This window comes from Sceloporus occidentalis, unplaced genomic scaffold, assembly GCF_023333645.1.
Source record: "Sceloporus occidentalis isolate IW3139 unplaced genomic scaffold, rSceOcc1.0.p SCAF_59, whole genome shotgun sequence".
Taxonomy (NCBI): domain Eukaryota; kingdom Metazoa; phylum Chordata; class Lepidosauria; order Squamata; family Phrynosomatidae; genus Sceloporus; species Sceloporus occidentalis.
Window position 1 is genome coordinate 4442583 of NW_028317039.1, and position 18581 is coordinate 4461163.

The window sequence follows — 18581 nt, forward strand, 5'->3', positions numbered from 1 at the left end:
CACTTTGATTTACACAATAAATTGTTAATCTAGATCACACAGACCATTAAAAGCTGTAGATCTCCATCATTTACACTGGGCACATATTACAGTATAGAGTATGAAGCTACAGTTAAGTTGACTTAAAGAATATATATATATGACTTCATTTAAGTTAAAAAAAAAAATCAGACATTCTGCTTGGAAATATAATGTAAATGTATCTGGCCATTTTCCGTGCTGTCTGGTGAGTGTAACCACGATCCACAGCATTGGAAATGTTGACCATAAATGCACACAGCTGCTGAAAATATGGGGGAGGGTGAGATGGAATAACCTTAACCACTCATCTAGGGAACAGCAGCTGCTTCTTGTGTCAGAGGCAACTCCCTCCTTCAAATCTCCCATGCATGTCACAACACTCACTGTAAAAACCAAATATTTAAATGCGGGCTCGAAGGAGGCCAGCTCCAGGCTCTGTGGCTCTGTGGGGTCAGTTGCTAATGCTTATAACACACTGAAGCCAACATGGGAATCGAATGTTGGATAATTATGGAAATGAATCAAAGAGACCCATAATGTTGAATTTATACAGACATTTTATAAAATATATTATATTTTATATAATATTAAAAAAAACCCAGTTCACCAGACATTAAGGCAACTCTAACAATGGAGTGGCACGCAAGAAACGCATAGCTTACTGGTTCCTAAAATCTACATGAACCTATCAAGGAAAGCGCACCTGGCATAATCATTGACGACTTTTATTTGTATTTTCATCAACTCTTTTACATGCAGGACATCAGTAGATCACTAGTGTGTTAGGGGAACTAAATGTAAATATAAATATAACCATCTGTGCTTTTTACGCCTCTAGTTTATATTGTATAAAGCAGCGCTACAGAGGTCCACGGATTTGGGGGAAAACAGGTAGAGTACAGGGATATTAAGCTTTTAAAATCGAAGTGTTAAATATTTGACATTTGCTTTATGTTACGCTATGAACAACCTAAAAGGTCTTTCCACTGACCCCTAAATATTCTCTTAGCTGTGACATAGGTTCTTAAAACTTCCATGGAGTCAATCAGTTATCACCGTTTCAAAAGAGGAGGAGGAAGAGCAATAAAAATGATGGGAGGAATGAATAATTGCAAAAGTACACAATGTATTCATATAAAAGCACAATATCCAATACGTGAATATTTCAAATGGTGATGACATTTCCCCTTTAAGATTAGATTTCCAATGCATATTTTGTGACTAAACACTCTTCATTGCGACATCGAGTAATCTACAACCAATGCCCACAGCTATAAACACACACAGATGTCTGCTGAGATGTCCCGTGTCACACAGATGCCAGCAGACACATTTATACACCACTGAGTCATTCTTCAAGGAGTGATAACCAGTTTATAAATTTACTTAACGTGGTTGTGCAACACTTCCTAATTTTCTACGTTCGGGAAAGACATTATGTTTCTTAAGTAAATCTGGCGTAGGTATGACCAAGGAATTATACTGGAGACCAAAAAATAAAGAGTCAAAAACAGAGCAAGTTTGCCTTACTGTAGCATTGCTAGATGCAACCATCAGGGGCCATTTGAAATATTACAATTAACTCTGCTCTTTAATTTATTTAATTTCTTTCCAAAAATACCAAAAATTTGCTTTTTTAGCTGGTATAGTTGCTTCATCTAAGGCTGAAATTCATAGAGGGGGTAGTGGTTGCGCTTCAACAATATAGAATAGAAAAAGGAAAAGCAGCACAATGGTATAGCATGTTTATACTCCAGGTATATATAAAAAGAGATAAAAATGTGGTACACAATTTTTGGAGCTATCCTAGCTCCAAAATGCACGTATGGGCGATACAATCCTCGCCTAAGGATGAAATAGTAGCAATAGTGTGGTACTCAGGTGTTAGTTGAAATCGTGGTTAAGAGCAATTTGAAGGTTGCTCTTTCCTACAGGCGTAGGTGGTATGATCCCCACCAAGGATATTGGAACAGCAGGTGTCCTTCTTGATAAAAAAAAGAAAATGGTCCCAGGAGCAATGTTAAAAGGTTGTTTATTTATACTTTACAGAATAAAAAGTATCAAATAGTATAAAACAGCACACTACGCGTTTCGCCTTTACAAAGGCTTTTTCAAAGGCTGCCTGGGCCAATCAGCTTCCACTAAGAGTGAGAAATTAAATGCAGAGGACACACAGTCAAGATGGATGTCCTTAGGGAATCCAGATCAGCAATCAGGGGAGACCCCAATACATTTGTATACATACATACGCATATACAGTAGATCTGTAACCATATGCATAACACACGCGTAAACTAAAATTCTGGAATTATTCAGCTTTGAAAATGCAACAGATTTATATATGAAACACAGATGTGTATATGGAAGATCAGAACAAAGGGTCACATTTTAGTAAAGAAACAATTGTTGCATAAACCTGCAAAATCTAGTTAAACCAACCATGCCAGATCTTCAGTTATTTCGAAAGAAAATCATTAGTATAATAAAAGTAAGACTCAATTGGGGCTTCTGTATAAAAAGTAACTGCGGCTCAAACTTTGAAAAAGTAGTCAGATCGCCAGTCATAGAATAGTTAAGCTAAGGTTTTAATAGATCTTATTCTCTTGCCATAATAAAAGTTGAGAGAAAGAAGCATCATTACCTAGTAGTTGGTAAATAAAGCAATCCTTCAGTGTTTTACTAGGCCCAGTTGTATAGTTAACATGTACACAGCAGCAGTCTGAACTCATGTCAAAGCCACAGAGGGCAGCCCAGCGATCAGCGTTCAAATACATTATGAAAAATTAAGCAGCATCTGTTACTACGGACAGCCATCTATAATCAGACACCTCTCAGTGCCAACAAGAACACACTTGCCAGTTATTCTCCAGTGTGGGTAAAATTCCCATTTAAAATGCTTGGCCAAGACATGGGACCATATTTCCTAAGCAATGCAACAGTCCAGGTAATGTGCACAAAGCTGTATGCAGTATGAGCGTGAATGTATTAATTGAGGAGGTTCTGAGACATAGTATAGGATCCTTTTTAGATATATTTAATTAGTTTGCGAAAAGTACTTCTGACAGAACGCCAACAATTCAGCAAAACGGAGCTCAATGTACGAATGAAAGAAGGCGAAACTTTACATTTGTGGCTCTGCCCATGACTTCACGGTGTACCTTCATATATAAAACAAAGTATTTGAAGCGGTAATAGTTTGCATGTCAGGCTGCACATTGAAAACCTTTAGTTTTAAACCACATACATGTAATAAAATATAAAAAAAAGTGCGTCATTCCCTACAAACACTGTAAAGGGATTTGTCACCCAAATGCCCCTCGACATAGTACTGTTTAAAGTACACCTTTTTGGCACCTCGGTATGATGATAGTACGGTAACTATTTTGAATGTTTAAATGTTCTAATCAGCAGACGTAACTCCTGCACATTGCTAAGAAATGAATCGGCGAGTCTGGCAGGCTTCAACAGCTCTAAAATGTAAGGTTTGCTGTATCAATCACAACACTTGTGGCATGTTGCAACAATGTCAGCATTGCTGGGTTAACAAGCCTACCATTATAGCAAGTGTGTGTTTCTTTCACCACTAAATACATATCAGAGGCACACAGAGAAGGCTGTGATTTTAGCTACCATAACACACCTTTAAAGCACGCACACTTAAAAAGGTCTCTTGTTATAAACACTGCTTCTAAAGTATAATCAACGCCAGTACCGTGGCAATTAAATTTATTTTATCATTAATGTGCTAGAGAATGAGTACAGAATACACCACAGAGGCACCTTCTTAAATAGTTGATTCACCAAATCAGCAGAGGCACTATTAGTTTAGTAGGCGCACGGACTACTACGAGAACTTACTTTTGGCACTGGCCCTAGGAATGTGTGGAAACTCGATTAAAATACTGATTACAGGCATGTCACCAACATGAGATCACTTTAGTGCCTCACAGGGGTGGCTAAACAATTCCTAACAAGACCAAGAAACCATAAAACACCATAGATTTTCCCCTGAGAGGAACAAACATTAGGTAGCACAATGTGTTATGACCACTATCTAACCCCCGCATATTTTTTTTACTCAATGTCACCAACGTCTGGATTATAGCTGTCCAGGGATGTATACAGGTTTAGGGAAGCACAATAAATGGATGCTGCAGACTCACTGCCCTGTCCAAATAGGCATCGGTCAGGAACAGGGTTTGGTGTCTTTTTTTGTCAGATATTTCTATCATTCCCTCTGTTGCAGTCCTTGTTATAGTTTACATGGAACAAGGAAATGAGGTCATAACCAAGAAGTATTCAGCGAGAGGCCCAACGACTGCGAGACTATATAGACTTCATCCGAAGAGTAACAGAGCCCTGCCCAAAGGAAGCGCCCCTGCCACACCTGGAGCAGAGCTCTGTGCCCCTTCTGGATGAATTCCTGCTTTTTTCCAGTCCAACTTTTAACATTACTGTTTGATTACAGGGCGATGTTTTAAGGCTAACTCATATCAGATCTGCTATTAGGTACATTGAATGCAGCTCTGTTGTGGTTCAAAGTCCAGAGCACAGCAAACAAATCTTATACTATACTTTCAAAACTAGTAAAACGCAGCTGCAGATTAACATTTTCAGTAAATATTACTAGAGCTCCTACCTGACTATAATATGATATTATTACACATCATTGCACAGATATGGTATTATATGAAATCAGCAGTAAAACACAATTTTTAGTCTTATAATACTGTCATGATAGCAATGTTCACAACTTATGTGCAATTCCTTTGTTACTCAGCCTCAATTTTTCACCCTTGAAGAGTTCTATAGCAATGAATTGCTTTGTCTATACAGGCAATGATGTAAAAGGTATTTTGTTGTCCCTGATAATTCTTGGAGTCTCCCTAAAAAGCTGGTATTTGTCACAGACTGGTGCATTAAAAGTGTATGTGTATTTTAGATGGGTTGCAATAATCTGGGTTTTAACATGTATCTAATTCAGATAAAAAGATACAGGTCATCTGATAAATGTATCCTGCCTAATAAATTCAAGAAGTGCTAGATCAACTTTGCAACAGTAAGGAATCTGATTAGAGCTGGAAATACAAACTGATACAAATTTTGAGAACAGAGAACCACCACTTGGTTCATTTAGTCTACAGTTTTTCTTGCTGTAAAAATCTCAAAAACAAAACAAAAACAAACTTACTTGGTCCTTTGTCTTACCGTACGTTCTAGATAGCCGAATACATATTGTTTTATGTTTAAATTCATTCACTTTATTATCTTCATCAAGTATTGTTGACAGGGTGTTCCACTTATCTCAGAAATGTAAAACTTTCTTATATCTTACCCTCTGGCCCCCAAGATTTAGACTCCAGCCTCTTGCCCTAAAACTTTTAGGACATCCTTGAATGCAGCCATGGCGAAATATTTTTTAAGGGATCAGTAAAGCACATGGTCTTCCAGTATTACAAGCAATGTTTCACTTTAGTTAGCTAGAGGCTGTGGTCTCTGCCCGTGCACACACAGGCACGCTAGCAATACATTCTTCCTTAACAGAACCAGGCGGTCTGTACTTTGGGTACACAGACCTGCTGAACAGGCTAGCATGCCAGGATTGTGAAAGGTGGGGAATGCCAAGTAGCTTTGCAGAACGTTTCTCGTAGAAAAACTAAGGAAGCACAGGCTCTTCTAACGTTTCTGAAAAAGGAGCAATTATGTAAAGAAATATGTATGTAATTATTCCCTTAAACATGTATAGAGACATATTTTGATTAATGGATGTACCAAAAGATTATCCATGCTTCTCAGTTGCATTCAAGTGTATACCTGTACCATTACTGGTGTTATTGTGGATACTAGTTTTCTCTGTGGATATAAATTTTAGGCTGATACCGATAACCAGATGCCATGAGAGGCTGATAACACCAGTGGTGTATTTCATAGAGGGGTCTTTGCCCTGGTGTCTTTGCCCTGCTTAAAAGGGGGTCTCTTCCATAGACCATGCATCCTTGCAAGGAAACCAATGCCATGATGGCATGGATATCTGTGTTGACTAGCTGCAGACTTCAGTGTGTAAATGGGCTGATTAATAGGCCATTTAGATGACTAGGGTGCCCAATGCACCAGGTTGACCTAGGCATAGTCAAAACAAGCCGCTGGATAACACACACCTAAGTTATGTTATTACTTCCACGAGTGTCGACTCATCACAAGATACACCGTCTGGACACATGCCTTCCCACTGTACAACAACAAACAAGGTGCAGCGCACTGAATATCTCTGCATTGCTTTAAATCCAGCAACGTCAGGATCAGAAGGGAAATGATAAAGCATTCCTGCCACACCTTTTTGCTCTCAGTTGAAACCAATGTTGCACTATGCCCTAAACAGTAGATCTAGGGGAGAATGGCATGATTAAACAAGGGGCATGTTTTTGAAGCATATGTAGACTGGCTTCCAAACAATTACAAAATCCATCTGCCACCTGGGACCGCTTGTATTTCACACTGGAAATTAATGACAACCTCTCTTTGAGCAGAGCAACATTTCAATTCCAGTCTGGCTGGCAGGGAAACCGGTCTCAGGTAGACCTGCCACTGTGAATTTAAATTCCCTATAACTGCACAGCCAAAAAGTAACCGAATGAGCCATTTATTTTCAATAAACATATAATTTACCTTCTTTTACCACTTTCTGTGCCGTCTACTGGGGTTGTTCTTCTCCAAAATAAAATATTTCATGATAACTACTCTCTAAACAGAAATATGTAAGGAAAGATAGCCATTTATATCTCCCATTAAATGACTTTGCCTGAATATATCAGTTGCAGTTTGTGACTCATAATGTAATATATTGCTGTAAGACAGCAAAGGCTAAAAAGAAATAGATCTACCATTTTCAATACTTTGCCCCTTGAACGGCGTGGCAGACAAAATACTTCTGAAAATGTTTGGAAATTTGCAGTCCGCAGAAAAGAATTAGTCAAAGTATATGTATCCCAAAGGAAGTAACACACTGTAATTACTTAATATAACCCTCAACACCCCTTAAAAATAAATAGATTTCCACCTTCACACTTAAACTTTGGGGTGTAACATACATATGGGCCAATATGTTATTGAAAGCATCAACAGATTCACAAAAACATGTCCAGTACTGTAAAACAAGCTATATATCTTCCTTAAAAAAAAAAATAAAAAAATCCTGCTATGTGAGAAAATACATTAATTAGGCACTACAAGAAATACATTTTATTTTAATGGTCCATTATTTAGGTTCTATATCTGCCACCTACAAACGGTGGAACCAGTGTATAACCTATGAACCTCAAAGAAAATTGCATAATGTGGTGTAGGTACAGGAATTAAGAGTGAAGTTAATCTGGAATGTGATAATTCCTCTGTAAGGAACAGTCTACAATCTTAGAAGGTACAGCTAGTTAGTGTTTTTCACATAAAGACATGCTGTTCAATTTTTACGGTGGAGGTTGTAGTTAAAATCCGTATGTTGGCGGGCTAAACCCTTTTAAATTAATGAAGTAATATATTGAACATCAAAGGCTTGCTGAGTCCACATCCATCCCATACTCTGTTGGACAGTTATAATTTTATAGGATATTTTTGGATCCAAGGAAGGGAACAAGACGTATACAGTGGCTGAAGAAAGGAGTACTTTCAAAAATAAAACACATGGGAGATTTGTGCCCAGCCCATTTTTAGCCAAGTTTAGGAGGAACAATGAAAAGCTGTGTGATTGGGAAGTAAAGTAGTCACACAAAAGGCTGGCTTGTTAGTATGCTCCGTAGAAAATTCACAAACTGCAAGCCACACACAAGGAACCACTGCTTGATTTGGATGATGGCCCCCCCCCCCATTCTTAAGGCTGAGCAGAAAATAAAATAATCACATTATGTACACGAAAAGAAGAGAAAGAAAAAAGCACACACACAATTGCCAGCTTTCATGGAGGTTTAATCTAATTCTACACACTGCATTAAGAGCTCTTCCATACAATGAGATGAGCTGCGTGAGTTTACTGCCTACCCTAATGTGTCTGCATATGACTGGTTGTTAATGACTAGACCTGAGGATATAGATTCAATCATTGCCCCAATTATGGACACAGAGTGGGATACAACTCAAATGACTTTGCTCTACGAGAGAGTAATATTTAATAACACAAATTATGTTTTTTCCCCTTTGTGTCAATGAATCTCAGGAAAGCCTGCGTCTGCTTTGGTAACGGAGCAACAAGACCATATTCTATTGTTACGTATTATAGTATTTGGGTATGTTAAGAAAAAAGGAAGCAGCTGCCAGATCCATATGCCAATTACATCACATTTCACTCTACTCTTATGCTCACAAGAACAAACAAAACATATTACCACAGTAGTAAACAGATCCATATACGGTAGTCCAGACAGAGGCACAATTAATACTTACCAAAATAATTTTCATGGTGAATATTGATTTATGGACAAGTATCACACATTAAAGTTTTAGGTAGTCTATAGGAAATGGAAATGCACACAAAATGACAATTATAACTACAGTATTTGTATATATACTGCCTTTAACATACATGGCAGGATGGTTATTAGCTTAAAGTGTTTTCAGCTAATGTGTAAACAGATTGCTTCACTGCACGAATAGCATTATGAGACAGGGATTTCTGGAAACATTAACTTAATTGCTGCCCAAAGGACACAAACAAATCAAGATGATCCACTGTCAACTTATGAAAATCGGTTCTGGCAAAAAATATACATTGAAAAATGTTTCCACTCTATAAGATCTTCATTCTCTTAAACCTTTGCATCAATTATACCAGATCAAGAAGAGAGGCATTCCGTGACAGTAAAGGCTACGGACTTGAATGTCAGCCATGAAACCTTAACGAATAAAATCCACAGCCCCATGAAAAATAAGTAGAAAGGGTTGGCATCAGCAGAAAACGGTAATTTATTAATTTCATGATAGTGCTGTATTAGGGCTGCAACAACTAATCGATAATGAAAATCGTTGCCAACGAATTTCATTATTGATTAGTTGAATAGATTTTATCGAATATAAGAGGAGTGTTTTTTCAAGAGCAAATGCTCGGAAAAATGCTCTTCATCTTATCAACCGAACTCAAACAGAGGTCGGAAAACAACACTAAGATCCAGATCCCCCACAGTGCAGTGGGTGTCAGTGGGACAGAACATGTCCTGGTGTGTGTGTGTTTGGGAGTCGTTGTGGCAGAGCCTGTCCTGGTGTGTGTGGTTGGCTGTCAATGTGGCAGAGCCTGTGTGTGATTGGGTGTCGGTGTGGCAGAGCCTGTCCTGGTGTGTGTTTGGGTGTTGATGTGGCAGAGCCTGTCCTGGTGTGTGTGTTTGGGTGTCGGTGTGGTCCATAAAATGGCCACCAAAAATCCTCAGCACCAGGCCCGTGATGCTTTTAATCCGGCCCTGCCTCCAGTGTGTGCCATCTTAAATCCAGCTTGTACCCATAGTGTGCTCCAGCCTTGTGCGGTTTTATTTGGCTAAACTTGTTTTAATTGGTTAGTGGACTGACTTTGTTTCACTGTTTAAGTAATTTAGTATTGATAGAATGACATATTAACCCTGTGTTAATATGCATTTTAAAGCTAAAAGGCCACTGCAGAAAAACACTTGGACACTCCTGCTATAGAAGAATGCATGTTAAAGTAATCTGTGAGTACTTTACTCTGAATTTTTCCAAAATAAGAGAAAAGACACTGTCAAATCGGTGACAGAAAAGCACAGTTGTTCCATTGAAATCAATAAGAAGACTTTACACATGTGCATTAGGGTCCAAAAAAACGCCCGCATGCAGGGAGATGCATTTGGCAGACTGCATCGTCCTCAGGGCGCTGGGCTGGGAAAGTGGAAAAAAGGCAAATGCTGTCAGGGGAACTCTCAGAATCCCCCAGTCATTTATAAAACAGGCATCTTGAAACTTTTCATGAAGCATGCAGCTATCATATGCATTAAAGTGCTAAAGTGCATAAGATGTCCAGGAAGCACGTAGCTATCATATGCATTAAAGTGGCATACAATGTCCAGGAAGCACGCAGCTATCATATGCATTAAAGTGCATTTGATGGCTGGAGTTTTGCTTTAAAGTCCAACAGCGGTGACTATTGTCACCAAAAAGAAGAAAGATGAGGTTAAAAAAAAAAAAAAAAAAAAAAAAAAAAAAAAAAAAGTATGAGCACCACCACAATATAACTTATGTCAGAAGCAACAGTAGCACCAATTTCATAACGAACACCCGTTGTTGTTAGAGACACTCCTTCAGAGTACAGATATGCAATCCTCTTATGAGTTAAGCATAAAAGGAAATTGTTCTTAAGTCATGTTTATTTAATAAAGACACATTATGAAACATTGAGTTCTTCCCAACCTAAAACTGAAGAACACAAAATGGGCAAAATAGACATTTCTTTATTACACATGGACTTTCAATATGCAAATATATACAAACTAGGGGAGTGCACCACCTACAAGCATACATATTCAGATTCCTGGGTTGAATACACCTGTGCGGAAAAATGTATAATGCAGTTAACATTTTGCAGCTGGATTTGTTTGATTATAAATCTTCTCATACAAGGTGTAAGTAGACCAAACATATCCAACAAGGTAGGAAGATTATAGTAAATCGGAAAAAAATATATAATTCCCGCCACCCGACAATTATGTGTAAAGTAATGACAATTATTTAAACAGCTGGAGACATGCATTATATTCTATTCGGTTTGCTTTCATGCCGTGTAGTGTACACAGGTGCTGAAAAGCCCACTCATCTGGGATGAGTATAAGAAAATGAGCTAAGAGAGCAGATGACTGGTTTTAAGTTTTTAGCAGACACTGACCACAAAAAGTGGCTGCAAGATACTTTGGAAAGTGTTACAGAACTCCATTAAAAATAACTTGTGACACACCCAAACTGTCTAAATAGTGTACACGATTGTGATGTATTGCTGAAAAAAATCTAAAATATTTCAGATTAAATTCAATCACAGCAAAAACACTGATTAACAAAAGTTATGGCCGCACTATATAGCAGCAACATTTAAGATACAATCATACTATAAAGCAACTTATTTTCCTCAAACAACTGATGAAGACAAGAGATTTTGATTGATAATACAATGTAGACCTGTTGAAGTTGATTTCTTGAGTTCTTAGGCACAAAAATTTAACTGAACTATCCATGTGCTGAAGATGAAATATCAAACATGGTTTGAAAATATGGATAAAATGCAAGGAATATTAGATATATGAAAGAAAGGGATTGTCCTTAAATAAGTATTTGTTAAAATATGCATCAGCAATGAGCACCCCTATGCATTTCTTGGACCGTCATGTCCCACCTAGGAAAATTACAGCTTCAGTGTGCAGGGGGGAGAAGAGCTCGCTAAAACTACTTTTTTCAATATAAACAAGAAAAAAACAAGAAATAAAAAAAAAGACACAAAAGCATATATGTTTACTTAAACACTATCTGCCAAAAGGGAGCAGCAATGCATTGCAAAGCCCTCCAGCAATGGAAATGTGAGCTTGCTCTATCCTGCCCCCGCCCCATCCAAAAGGACAAAAAAGTGCCAGAGGATACTGATGATACTGAAATTAAGACTCCATATTAGCCAAAACTGTCACCATCCCCTACAACCATGCTAGACAAACTCACTGGTGGAATGACTTGGCAGATCAGCCATAAGACAACAAAAACATTTAGAAATAAAAACCTGGGAGTGTAGACACCTTATAAACATCACAGCTGGAGAAATGCAAACACCCCAGACAACCCAAAACCAGTGAAACATCAAAGGACTAGTGTCACCTACATGGCACAGCCAAGAAACCTGTGAGACCCCCAGGTGCCTGTGAGACTGGGGCTCACAAGTACCCAGCAACCCTGATGCATGCAGTACATGGTGTAACACAGCAGTGGCAAAACTTTATACCCAATATATGCTTGCCTGTCCTACAACATCTCAATTAACCCAGAAGACCTTTATGGACAAACCCCATATTATGCATATGTTATCTTCCAAGAATACATCTGTTGAAATGATAGCAGCCTAGCAGCTAATAGTTTGGTGTGTGTCCTATCAGCCTGTATCAGCCCTATAGAAATCTAATTAGACTGCCTGTAGTAGAAAAATACAGACCCAAGATTTAGGTTAGCCCTTTTATAGATATTTATGGACTGCTAGCTGCACATAGGCTTATCCAGCAGCCTGGACATTTTCTCAATCCTAAAACCCTGTAACAGTATGTAGCAATCCCTGATACCCAACACAGCATTACAATACACAGGAATTCAATTGATCATCTATGGGAGATCCTATTCCAAGACACACGAGTGTTACACTGCGTTGGTATCACACTGTGTTACTATAATATACATCATTGTCTATAGCATAACGCCCGGCCAGCGTAATACTGTATTACACCCTACAACCCCCATCCAGGATCCCTACACCGCAGCCTGACCGCTGTAACATCACCCCATCGCAGCATACAGGAAAGCTGCTCTAAATCATGAATTACAAGTCATTTTAATGCAACCCACCCACACCCTGAAGCACACATCCTGCTCCTGTCTGCTCCATTCCCAAGGCACAGCCTGAGCCACGGCAACCAAGGCCCCCTGTCAGCCGCCTCCTCTCTCCAGGCCTCCACATCCCCAGAACCCGCACTCACCTTCCACGCGCTGTCCGGCTGCTCTGCCACGGATCCCGTCTATTTGTGGTGCACCGCCCGAAAAAAGATACAGATCCCCAGCGGCCTCTAACCTCCCGTCAGCTCCCGGCTTCAGAGTGACGGCGGCACCGGCCAGGAGAAGGAGAGGGAGGAGAGGAGGATGGGAGAGGGAGGAGTGGAGATGGGAGGCCCTTCCTTCTTCTCCAGGCTGCGGGCTGATCTCGGTGGTCACCACCTCTGCACAGTATTGTCTCTCTATCAGTCTGCGCTTGTACCCTCCAGGGCCATACCTTGTTCTCCTACTCTGGGTGCCTCGGCTATTCCCACTGTGGCTTCTTCCTACCCTCACCATACTCTTCATGTCGTTTTATATTTTCCTCCTTGATTATTATTTGTTCCATTTATGTCAACAGTTTCCCAATTCTTTAGGCTTTTCACCTGCATTTTTTTTCCTTTAATATACTGGCGTCTCCAGCAATCTATATAACTATATAATACACAACGACTCGCCCCAACACCCGGATTATACACACCCAGATTGCATCCACACGATTTAGCCAGCACCCAGATTTCACCCACAGTGCTCTCCTATCAGTCTGGCTCACCCACACTTTATTCAGTCTATAGCAGGGGTGTCCAAGTTTTTTCTGCAGTGGGCCACTTCATCAGAATTGTATACATGCGCGGGCCGCACTCATTTTTCACTGTGACAAAAAATATGGCCTTTAATAAAATATGCAGATTAAAATAAAGTAAAATGACACATAACCTTTACTCTTCCTCTCACTGATTTCTGGGCCTTGAAAGTTTTGCGACTACAAATTCAGGATTCCCTAGATTTATTCTAGGGATGAACTAAAATGAAAATTCTGGACCAAAACATTCAGGGTTCACTTAGCCAAAACCGAAAATGACCCCCACCTTTAAAAATAATAATAAAAACTCACATGTTTAATAAAAGTAGGTAACACACAATTGGACAAAATTAGCAATATGACTTGGCATGATAGGAGTGTGATTGCTAACAGCAATCACACTCCTATCATACCCAGGCAACCAGTAAATGCTGGTACCTAGGCATGATGGGACTGTGCTCTCTGTGATTGCTGTTAGCAATCACACTCCTATCATGCCAAGTCAGCCAGTACATGCTGGTACAGGGTGGCTGTAAGTGATGTGCAGACCCCATACTGCTGGCAGCATCACTACACAAGGGGGACAGCTAGCTAGGTTTCAGCATGTACTGGCTGACTTGGCATGATAGGGGTGTGATTGCTAACAGTAGTCACAGTCCCATCATGCCTAGGTTCCAGCACTTACACATCCATCCAGTAAATGCTGGAACCTAGGCATGATGGGACTGTGATTGCTGTTAGCATTATCTCATTATCTCCCACATCTTATTGTCACTCATACTTCTCACTATTTCTTCCCGTCTCTCTCTCTCGTCTCCCCATCTCCCTCATTTATTCTTATCTCTCATGACCTTTCCCCTTCTCTATCTTTCCTTCTCTTTGTCTCTATCACTGTTCTTTCTCTTGATCTCTCCCATTTGTCCCCATCTCTTATTCATTATCTCTTCCCTTTCTCATTATCTCTTCACCTTTTCCCAATATCTCACCCCTTTCCTCAGTTGTTATTTTTCCAATATTGGGGGTTCAGTCATGTAGCTGAAAGTGCCTGGCCTATTCCCTACCCTGCCCCTGCAACTCAATGCCCTACCTTCCTCTGCGGATCAATTCTTTTTTTTTCTAATATGGGGGATCCGTCTTATAGCTAGATGTGTATGTCTGCCTGTGCCTGGCCTGCCATGTGCCCTGCACCTCAATGCCTTTTTCTTAACTTGGGGAATGATTTCTTAATTACTCTAATATTGCAGGGAGGTTCAGGCATATAGCTGGATGTGTGTGTCTGCCAGTGCCTCGCCTATACCCTGCCTCTGCCCCCCAGAATGCACTTCCTTACTCTAGAGGATCAATGGGGCAGTTTTGTACAATCCTGTACAGTCTGCATGTCTCTGTCTGGGAGAGCTTGCCTTATGCCTTGCCCTATCCAGCCTTTGCTGCAGCTCAGTCTCCTTTGTTACGCTGGACAATCAATTATTTTTTTCCCCAATATTTGGAGGGGATTCGGTCTTGTGGCTAGATGTGTCTTGTCTACCGGTGCCTGACCAATACCAAGCCCAAGCCTACCTCTAAACCTCAATGCCCTACCTTACTCTGGGGGATCAATTATTCTCTTTTGTAATATGGGAATAATCAATCTTGAGGCTAGATGTGTCTGTCTTCCTGTGCCTGTGCTGCCCCTGCATCTACATCTGCGCCTCAATGCCCTATCTAATATGCTGTAGGGGATTTAGTCGTGTAGCTGGATGTGTCTGCCAGTGCCTGGCCTATGCCCTGCCCCTGCACCTCAATGCCCCTCCTTACTCTGGGGGGATCAATTATTTTATTCTAGTATGGGGAAGGGGATCAGTCTTATGCTTGTCTTGCACCTTACTATGGGGATCAATTCTTTCTTTACGTGGGGAGGAGAATCAATCTTTAGTCCTGTAGTTGGATGTGTTTGTCTGCCAGTGCTTGGTATATGCCCCACCCTGCACCTCAATGCCCCTTCTTACTTTGAAGGATCAGTTATTGTTCCTTTTTTTTCTAATATGGGGGATTCAGTCTGTCTGCCAGTGCCTTCCATGTGCCATGCCCTGCCTGCTGCTGTGGCTTAATCTCTTTCCGTACTGTGAGGGATCAATTCTTTAAATGTTTTTCTAAATGTGGGGGAAATTGTTAGTGTCCTGTTCCATGGGGCTGGATGTGTGTATCTGCATACGGCACCCTGGTACATCCTACACCTCCAATGTGCAAACAGGGCCAAGTGACTCAAGTATTAAAAAAGGATACATAGGGATATAGTGTCTGCTTAGATTCAGCCTAATTCAGCAAAGTTGATTATACAGCGCTTCTTTTTACAGATGGCCATTGACCCAAAACATACTGCAAAAGCAACCCAGGAGTTTTTTAAGGCAAGATCAATCACCTGATCTCAATCCGATCGAGCAAGCATTTTATTTGCTGAAGACAAAACTTAAGGCAGAAAGACCCACATACGAACAACTGAAGACAGCTGCAGTAAAGTCCTGGTAAAGCATAATGTGAAGGGCCGCCCTGTACCAGCTGGGTACGCCTGTCGGTTCTGCGATGCTTCCTGCCGGGATTGAAATGGTTAACCGCTTCCAGCGCTAGCCGACACTAGCGGGGCTCATGAACTGGTCCGGTGACCTTAGCTTCGCGGCACCGGCAGGTGTAGCTGAATACAGTGCCGTAATTGTCCTGAAAAGGACAATTAGTGATCCAGCGGGCCCCTGAAGCATTAGACGAAACTAATGTTCCAGGGATGTAACACACTTTATTGGGGAAACACACCGGCTATATACAGGTTAGGTGAGAAAAAGACCATAAATCATGTCCACATCTTCCCGTCCTTCTGACAGTCCAGTGCCACGTTTAGGCCACCGAGCCCCGCAATGTCCGTATGACTTTGGCCATCATTCTCAGGGTGATCCCGAAGGAGCGGCGGCGATCCCGGGGGGCCAATGGAGAGCTTGGGATATCCAGTCCAAAAAGCGATGTGATCGGTCGAAGGGACCCCAAGCGGGAGCAGTTCGAAGTTTCCCCGGGATGGACCGCGGGGTAGCTGGCGTGTGTACGATAGCCGCGCCGGCTGATCTCCGCTTCTCTAGCAGCCCCAGCGTCCACGGATCCCCAATCGCTGCTGGGGGGGGGGGTTCTGGTCTACGAGAGCCAAAGTCCGTGGGCAGGGCATGTGATACATGGATGGGGTAGGATGGGAAGGGGAACAGAGTATAGACAATAAACAGCACACATATAGAAATGGAATACATCACTCAAACAGTAATTGATACAGATACGGCATTATTTAACCCCGGATGGTCATAATAACTGTTATGGATGGCACTTATTATCCCAGGGCCGTCAAAGGAGGAAACCCAGGCCTTGCACTCCATTGCTCTCCTTGAAGCTACCTTGAAGCCTAAGACAAGCTGTGACAACAAGAAACTTAGTAGAGACTCTTGGGCTAATGTGAGACCGAATGGGAAAACCTGAAGCAGTAGATAATAAACCTCCTACCTCCATGGAATGGAGGTCCTGAGGAAGTACAAAAGAGCAGTCAGCGGAACACATCCTTTAAAGCTAAGGATGCCATGAAGTCCAAAGTTCACAATGTCACTAGTGTCTGCTATGATGAAACCAGTGGCGACTCTAGAAACAATATATAGGGGGGGCATACAAGATACCACAGTCAAACTGGGGGGGCATTCATAATTTCCAAAAGTAATGTGCTATGGAATTATACTTTTGTTATTGGGCTAAAATAATACTTGATCATTCAACATGGGAAGCCTGAAGCCACAATTGAGTGCGACTAATCCTTGAAATAAATATTATAACACAATAAATAACTTTTCCACTAAATGATTTCAGGGCCTTGAACATTTTGTCCCCTGAAGTCACTACAACTTCAGGAGGGCATTTTCTCTCTGGATAAATATAAATTAAATAATTCCTACTGTAAGTTAAGTGCCAGGAAACAGATGACCAAACACACACACCAACACAGGCTCTGTCACACCGACACACAGACACACACACCAGGACAGGCTCTGCCACACCGACAACCAAACACACACACACCAGGACAGGCTCTGCCACACAGACACCCACACACATCAGGACAGGCTCTGCCACACCCACATCCAAACACACACACACCAGGACAGGCTCTGACACACTGACACCCAAACACACAAACAGCAGGACACAAGCTACGTCACAGACGTCTACATCAGGATGGATTTTTCACACTGCATTGTCGTTTATACCCCCCTTAGTGTTTTTGCCCCTTGTGTATTGATGCCCCTGCTGCCCATATATATTATTAGCCCCAGTTGCCGATAGCAGGTATAGATCAACACATTAACACACAAACCAAGCTTTGCATGTATAGATCAACTGAAATTCACTCAGCACTGAAGGTATATATCAAATAAACAGAACCAGACATACAAATCCTGTATTTGCAGGTATACAATAGTATATGAAACGTAGCACTGCAGGTATAGATCAAAAAAAAACATGGAAACAGCATTACAGGTATTAATCAACTTAATAAGACATACAAACACTATTTGCAGGTATACATAAATAATGTATGAAAATATATAGATATGGATCTACTGAATAACGCAAAAACCCAGCTTTGCAGGTATAGATCAATTGGAATTCACATAAAAACACGTCATTAAAAGGTATATTTAAAACCCCCTAAATTACAGGCATAGATCACAGGTTGCACACCCCAAAGCCAGCCCTGGCGTCCACACTGCCCACACAGCAATCACACTCCTATCATACCCAGGCAACCAGTAAATGCTGGTACCTAGGCATGATGGGACTGTGCTTGCTGTGATTGCTGTTAGCAATCACACTCCTATCATGCCAAGTCAGCCAGTACAAGCTGGTACAGGGTGGCTGTAAGTGATGTGTAGACCCCATACTGCTGGCAGCATCAATACACAAGGGGGGCAGCTAGCTAGGTTTCAGCATGTACTGGCTGACTTGGCATGATAGGAGTGTGATTGCTAACAGCAATCAAAGTCCCATCATGCCTAGGTTCCAGCACTTACTCATCCAACCAGTAAATGCTGGAACCTAGGCATGATGGGACTGTGATTGCTGTTAGCAATCGCACTCCTATCATGCCAAGTCAGCCAGTACATGCTGGTACAGGGTGGCTGTAAGTGTGTACTGCATGTACTGGCTGACTTGGCATGATAGG